We start from the raw sequence: 7227 nt of genomic DNA, 5'->3' as shown, positions 1-7227 counted from the left end.
TGCGTGCGTGCGTGCGTGGGGGAGCGAAGGGCCGATTGAGTTCGTGCGTGCAGGATGGAGCGAGCAGACTCACGCCTTGGTGCAGGAATAAATGCGGGCACGAGTGAATGGATACGGGGCGTGCATGCGTGGATGTGTGAATGAACGCACGCGGAGTAGGCCGCGTGCGAGCGCGAGCCAATGGAACTCAGGAACGACGCATGCGTGAGCCAACAGACTGCAAAGCGAGTGGGCGCGGGAGCAGTGAGTGTGTGGACAAGCGTGCAGATGAATGAGCCAGCCGAGCGTGGTGTCAATCAGCGTGTTAACGCCGGCCCGGCAGGATGAGCGAGTGCTCGGGAGCGTGCATGCACCAGCGAATGAACCGAATGCGTGAAGGAGCGGGAGGAGTGCGTGGGTGTCTGGGGGATGAGTGGGTGGATGATGAATGAATCCGATCAGCACGTGCACGGACCTAAGCGGATGGGCTGGGGAATAAAGGAGGCCCTGGGAGAAGGCTGCATCAGCGGGTGGGCTGAGTGAGCCAGTGCGGGAGCGGAGAGTCGAAGGAATGAGTGAATGAGCAGGGGCCCTGATGAATGAATGCGTGCCTGAGCAGGTGAGTGGAGGAAGGAATGAACACGTGTGCATGAACAGATGAGTGGAGAGAATGGATGCGCAAGCAGATTCCACTAAGTGAGGAAATGAGATGATGAATGAATGAATGAGTGAGCAAGTGAATGAATGAGCAAGTGAATGAATGAGCAAGTGAATGAATGAATGAACATGTGAATGAATTAATGAATGTGAAAGTGAATGAATGAACAAGTGAATGAATGAATGAATGTGTGCGTGAATGAATGAGTGCTTGAAAGAATGAATGAGTGCGTGAATGAATGAATGAGCAAGTGAAGGAAGGAATGAGCACGTATGCGCATGAACAGATGAGTTGAAAGAATGGGTGCACAAGCAGATTCCGATGAGCGAATGAGCGAATGAATGAATGAAACAGTGAATGAGCAGGGGCCTTGAATGAATGAATGCCTGCCTGATCAGGTGAGTCAAACGAATGAATGAGCACGTGCACGCATGAATTGTTGTGCTAAATGAATCGTGTGAGCAGATTCCGATGATGAATGAGCACGGGAATGAATGAATGCGTGAGCAGGGGATTGAATGAATGAGTGAGCAAGTGAATGAATGAATGAACGTGTGAATGAATGAATGAGTGCGTGAATGAATGAGCGTGTGAACGGATGAATGAGCAAGTGAATGAATGAATGGGCAAGTGAATGAATGAATGGGCAAGTGAATGAATGAATGAGTGCGTGAATGAATGAGCGTGTGAATGGATGAATGGGCAAGTGAATGAATGAATGGGCAAGTGAATGAATGAATGGGCAAGTGAATGAATGAATGGGCAAGTGAATGAATGAATGAGTGCGTGAATGAATGAGTGCGTGAATGAATGAGCGTGTGAATGAATGAATGGGCAAGAGAATGAATGAGTGCGTGAGTGGATGAATGAGCGCGAGTGGATGAATGAGCGCGTGAGTGGATGAATGAGCTCGTGAACGGATGAATGAGCAAGTGAATGGATGAATGAGCAAGTGAATGAATGAATGAGCAAATGAACGAAGGAATGAGCATGTGTGCTCATGAACAGATGAGTTGAAAGAATGGGTACACGAGCAGATTCCGCTGAGTGACCGAATGAACAGTCAGGTTGAATGCGTGAGCGCCTATACATATGGACAGATGTGTAAAATGAATGGGTGCACGAGCAGATTCCGCTGAGCGAATGAGCGAATGAATGTATGAATGAACAGATGAGTTGAATGAAACAGTGAATGAGCAGGGGCCTTGAATGAATGAATGCGTGCCTGATCAGGTGAGTCGAACGAATGAGCACGTGCGTGCATGAACTGTTGCGCTAAATGAATTGTGTGAGCAGATTCCGCTGATGAATGAGCAGGGGAATGAATGAATGAGCAGGGGAATGAGTGAGTGAGCAGGGGAATGGATGAATTAGTAGGGGAATGAATGAGTGAGCAGGGGAATGAATGAATGAGTACGTGTGCACATGAACTGATGAGTTGAATGAATGGGTACAGGAGCAGATTCCAATAAATGAATGAATGAACAGGCAGGTGAATGAATGCATGAGCGCCTGCACACATGGACAGACAAGCGGAGTGAATAGATGCACGAGCAGATTCTGCTGAATGAATGAGTGCATGAGAGTCTTCCACGTGAGCAGATGAGCTGAATGCATGAATTGATGAGCAGATAACTTGAATGGATGGATGGACCAGGTGAATTGAATGAAGAACGACTGCACTAATGAGTGAAGGAGCAGGTGAGTCGAATGAATGAATGAATAAATGAGCACGTGGTTGCGTGAACAGATGGGTTGAAAGAATGCACGACGTTTCAGCTGAGTGAATGAGTGAAGGAGCAGATGAATGAATGACTGAAGGAGCAGCTAAGTTGAGTAAGTAGATGGTGAGTGGAATGAATGAGTCAGTGCCAGAATGAACAGGTGAATGAATGAATGAATGAATGAGCGCATGCGCACCTGGACAAGTGCGCTGAATGAGTGCTGGAGTAGGTTTCACTGAATGAATGAGCAGCTGAGTTGAATGAATGAATGGGTGGATGGATGGATGGGTGTGCGCATGCGCACCTGGACAGGCGAGCTGGACGTGGACGAATGGGCTCAGGAGCGGTTCCGCTGAAGAAATGCAGGCCTGAGCAGGCGGGTTGGAGGAAGTAGGAGTGAATGAGAAGGTGAGGGACGAGGTGGATGGACAGATGCAGGTGAGCATCCAGGTGAGCTCGGGGAAGGAGCAGGTGGCCTGTGGATGGGCTGGTGAGTAGAACACATAAAGGTGACTTCCCTGCACTCAGATGCAAACCAGCCTCCCCTGGGCCTTTTGTGTCCACCCCCACCCCCACCCAGCAGGTGGGAGCCCCTGCCAAGCCTGCAGCTGGGCTAGAGAAAGGATCCAGAGGCCAGTGGCCCAGGAAGGGTCCCTTGAGTGACAGAGTATTTCAACCCGGGGTCACAAGACCCAGGCCAGTGCGCCAGGGACAGCGCATGGCCGGACCAAGCACCTTATTGCATCCAGTTGGGGGAGAGGCAGAGGCCCACGGGGCCAGGTGGCCCCTCACGATGTGTCCTTGAAGCCTCCGGTTACTGCGGGGACCGGGTTGATGGTTCAGGTGAAGGGCCCTTCGTGGGCAGGCCGAGGAGGGGTGCAGGTAGGTGTGGGCCTGAATCCTGTGCATGCACCCCGAGTGGAGCAGCCTCTCTGGGCTCCTCACACCAGACACTAGGAACAGCGGCCTCTTCCCAACAGTCAGATCCAGAACCTTCTCCAGACACGGCCAACGCCCCTAGAGGTGACACCGCACCAGCCACACTCCGGGCTGTGGGGAAACAGTGCCCAGAGGCTGGAGAGGCCTCTGGGTGGGAGGCCACCTGGCTGGATCCCTCTGCCAGGCCCAGCCGGTCTCTCCACTCACCCGACCCCCCAGAGCTCCTTGGTCTTTGACTTCAGGTGTCTTTGCTGGGAACATGGAAGCTGGACATGTCCATCACACTGAAGGTCAGCCCGGGAGGGAAACGGAAGGCGGGAAACGGGACAGAGGTTGGAGGCGCTGGGTCTGCAACACAAGCTTCTGTCCATGTCCCTTGCCCCACACTCGCCCGTCCCTCTTGGGTCCCCCTTCCTCTCCAAGCAGAGCAAAAGCCTCTTTCGAAATGACACTGTGCCCAGTCAGCAGGGGACAGGCAGCCCCCTCGCTCCTGGGTGTAAGGGCAGGTGCCCCTGGATGTCCCCACCGCGGAGACGATGACGTCACTGGAGAATCCCGGGGACCCTGATCTAACATCAAATGTAAGCTGAGAAAACAGATGACAAACTGAAAAGCCATTTAAAAAAAGGGACCACCTATTTGATTGACAGTATGAGTTTGCCACCCGGAAGAATAAAAAAAAAAAAAAGAGAGAGAGAGTGTTTGTGACAAATATGCAAATTTCTGTGTGTCAGAGTCGCCACTTTGTATCAATCTTTCATCTGCCCATAAAAGTCGTTCCTTAGCAATTGTTGATCTTTAAATTTTTTTCCCCTGAGGATTAAACCCCCCTGAGCCCCCCTCCCCAGCCCTATTTTGTATTTTATTTAGAGACAGGGTCTCCCTGAGTTGCTTAGGGCCTCACTTTGGCTGAGGCTGGCTTTGAACTCCCGATCCTCCTGCCTCAGCCACCCCAGCCGCTGGGATGTCAGGTGCGGGCCATCAAAAACCCTGAACTTTTTTTTCTTGCTGTTTGCCTGGGCAAAATCGTGAACTGGATTGGTCTTCTGCATGTAAAAGGTTTATTTCTGCAAACAAGCAGAATACAGCATGCTTTAACTAGTATTGGGTATTTCGATGATAAACGTTTTTCAAAAAATGAAGATCCAATTCTCCCTCTTTGGGATGTCAAATGCTCGTCTGGGGGGGGGGGGTACCTGGTGTGTTCTCTCATTGACAAGCTCAGAAAGACTGCAGGCTGCCCATGAATGTAGGGAAAAGAGTGGGGAAAAGAGTGGTGGAAATGCAAATTAAATCTAGGCTGAAAAACCTCATCTCAGAATGGTGCTCATCAACAATACCTATAATAATGAAGGGCGGAGAGTGTGGGGCGAGAAAAGAACTCTCTTACACCGTTGGTGGGGCTGTAAACTACAACAACCACTATGCAACTCAGTATGGGGGTTCCTCAAAGGGCCAGGCATGGGACCAACAGATGACCCCAGCTGGACCGCTCTGGACCGTGTCTATCCTGAAGCATGAAAGTCATGTCACTGCAATGATCCACGCACACCCAGGTTCAGAGCAGCACAGTTCACAGCAGCCAAACTATGGAGCCAGCCTGGGGATCCATCAGTGGATGAATGGATAAAGAAAATGTGGTATATATATGCACAATGGAATATTACTCAGCCATGAAAAATGACATTTGCCAGAAAATGAATGCAACTAGAGATCATCACGCAGAGGGAGATTTTACCCGGATGCTGATGGACAAGCACCCATCAGCGTGGACCAGGAAGAGGAGGGAAGGGAAGAACTGGGCTGTAATTTTAAGCAAATTATGTTTTATGCATAGCCCACAGTGAAACACACTGTTCTGCTTAATTAATATACACCAGTAAAAAAAACCAAATTGTATTTTAATAATTTAAAATCAATTCTTCAAATATATGATCTTAATAACTTAGAAATTATTTTAAAATGTCATTATTTTAATATTTTTTATTGTGTTTAGTATCATGTTTTGAGAAATCTTTATACGATTTTTAGAATTTTTATGAGTTTTAGGCTTCAAAAAACGGAGGTGACTTGCTATTGGCCAGACGGAGTCACATGACCATGTCTAACTGCAAGGGATTCTGGGAAATGTAGTTCCTCTGTCAGCCCAGGAACCGGGCCCCATTGGTCAAGTTTTGCGGTATTAAAACTATTGAGAAGGAAAAACTGGGCCAAACAACCTGGATTCTGTATTCTCCAGAGCCATAGTTTTCCTCTCGGTTTTGATTTCATGGTGTAGAGTTTCCAGCCATTTCTAAGAAGTGCCCAACGTATTTATTTATATATATTTGGAATGGGGTAATTAAGACTCAGAGAGGTTATGAAACTTATAAAAGTTTGCACAGCTTCAAGAAACCTCCTTGTCCTCCTCCTCCTCCTCCCTCTCTGCTCCCTGGTGCCCTGTCCTGAGCTGCTCTCCTCCTCCAGGCCCTGCCGCCATCTTGTTCTGCTCCCCTTGGGCCAGAGCCATGGAGTCGGCCACCAGGGACTGGACCTGGGACACCGTGAGCCCCAGAGAGACTCTTCCTCCTCTAAGCTGTTTTCTTCAGGTCTTTTGGTGACAGTGATGAAAAAGCGCACTCAAACCCCCCCAGCCCTGGATTGATCCCCTGAAACAGTGAGTCCCTAAGAAATCCTTCTGATAAGTTGACTTATGTCGGGTGTTTTGTCACAGTAACGGCGATCTAACATATATCCCAATATCTTCACCCTCTTGTCCTGGGGCGGGGTTTGATCTTGTCACGCTCTGACCCTATTTTGTATGTTCCTAAGTCCTTGATCCTCAACCCAGAAAGGGACTCATTAAGGTGACACTTAACACAGGGCAACAGTCAAAGCCAAGAGTTTCCTTTGGCATTTATTTATTTGTCGATTGGAGAGTTGGAGGATGTGCTGAGGTTCACACTCAGGGCCCGGTGCCTGCAAAGTGCCAGCCCTGTCCCTGGGCCACCCCCAGCGCCCACTGTTATGTGAAGGAATTAAAAGTGGTTTAGGACAGTCATGGGAACGGGCAGACGTCCATCAAAAATGTTTAGATTCCACATCGGTGTGCGGGTAGGAACCTCAGGGTGGTTGTTTTTTTGGTACCAGGGAATGAACTCAGGGGCTCTTGACCCCTGAGCCCCCGTCCCCAGCCCTATTTTGTATTTTATTGAGAGACAGGGTCTCCCTGAGACTCTTGGGTGGCTCATGCCTGTCATCCCAGCTGTTGGGGAGGCCGAGGCAGGAGGATCACGAGTTCAAAGCCAGCCTCAGCCACAGCGAGGCCCTAAGCAGCTCAGGGAGACCCTGTCTCTCAATAAAATGCAAAATAGGGCTGGGGAGGGGGCTCAGGGGTCTTGGGAACCCAAGTTCAATCCCTGGTACCAAAAATAAAGGAAAAAAATGAGAAACTTGATTCTGTGTCACCAGGATTGCAAGTTTTGGGTCATTTTTCAAATCGAGGCTATTTCACTCCTCTCTGGAGACCTGCAGCCAGGATGACAAGGTGAACCCAAAGTGTCCGTGTAGGGGACTTCATGTGGGGGGGGGGGTTCCTCTGTACGAGTTCCAGCCTGCCATGACTTCCAGAATCTTTGGTTCTGATATTTGGAGCAAAGTGTAAAAACTTACGTCATTACAAACCACTCCTGAATCAAACTGGATCCCAAGGCCATTTTTTTCTCCCTGTCCCTCAAAGTGTCCCTAAAAATAGAGCGAATGGCTCAGACACTTTTTAGATGTTGAAGGATCTAGGAGGTTTCCCCTCCGTGAATAGACAAAGGTATTAACCAAGGGCGGAGGCTGAGGCAGGAGGATGGCAAGTTGGAGGCCAGCCTCCGCCACTCAGTGAGGCCCTAAGCAATTTAACAAGACCCTGCCTCAAAATTTAAAAAAAAGAATAATAAC

The sequence above is a fragment of the Spermophilus citellus genome, assembly GCF_964194105.1.
Source record: "Spermophilus citellus genome assembly, chromosome: X".
Classification (NCBI taxonomy): domain Eukaryota; kingdom Metazoa; phylum Chordata; class Mammalia; order Rodentia; family Sciuridae; genus Spermophilus; species Spermophilus citellus.
Note: the sequence above shows the minus strand (reverse complement) of the source record.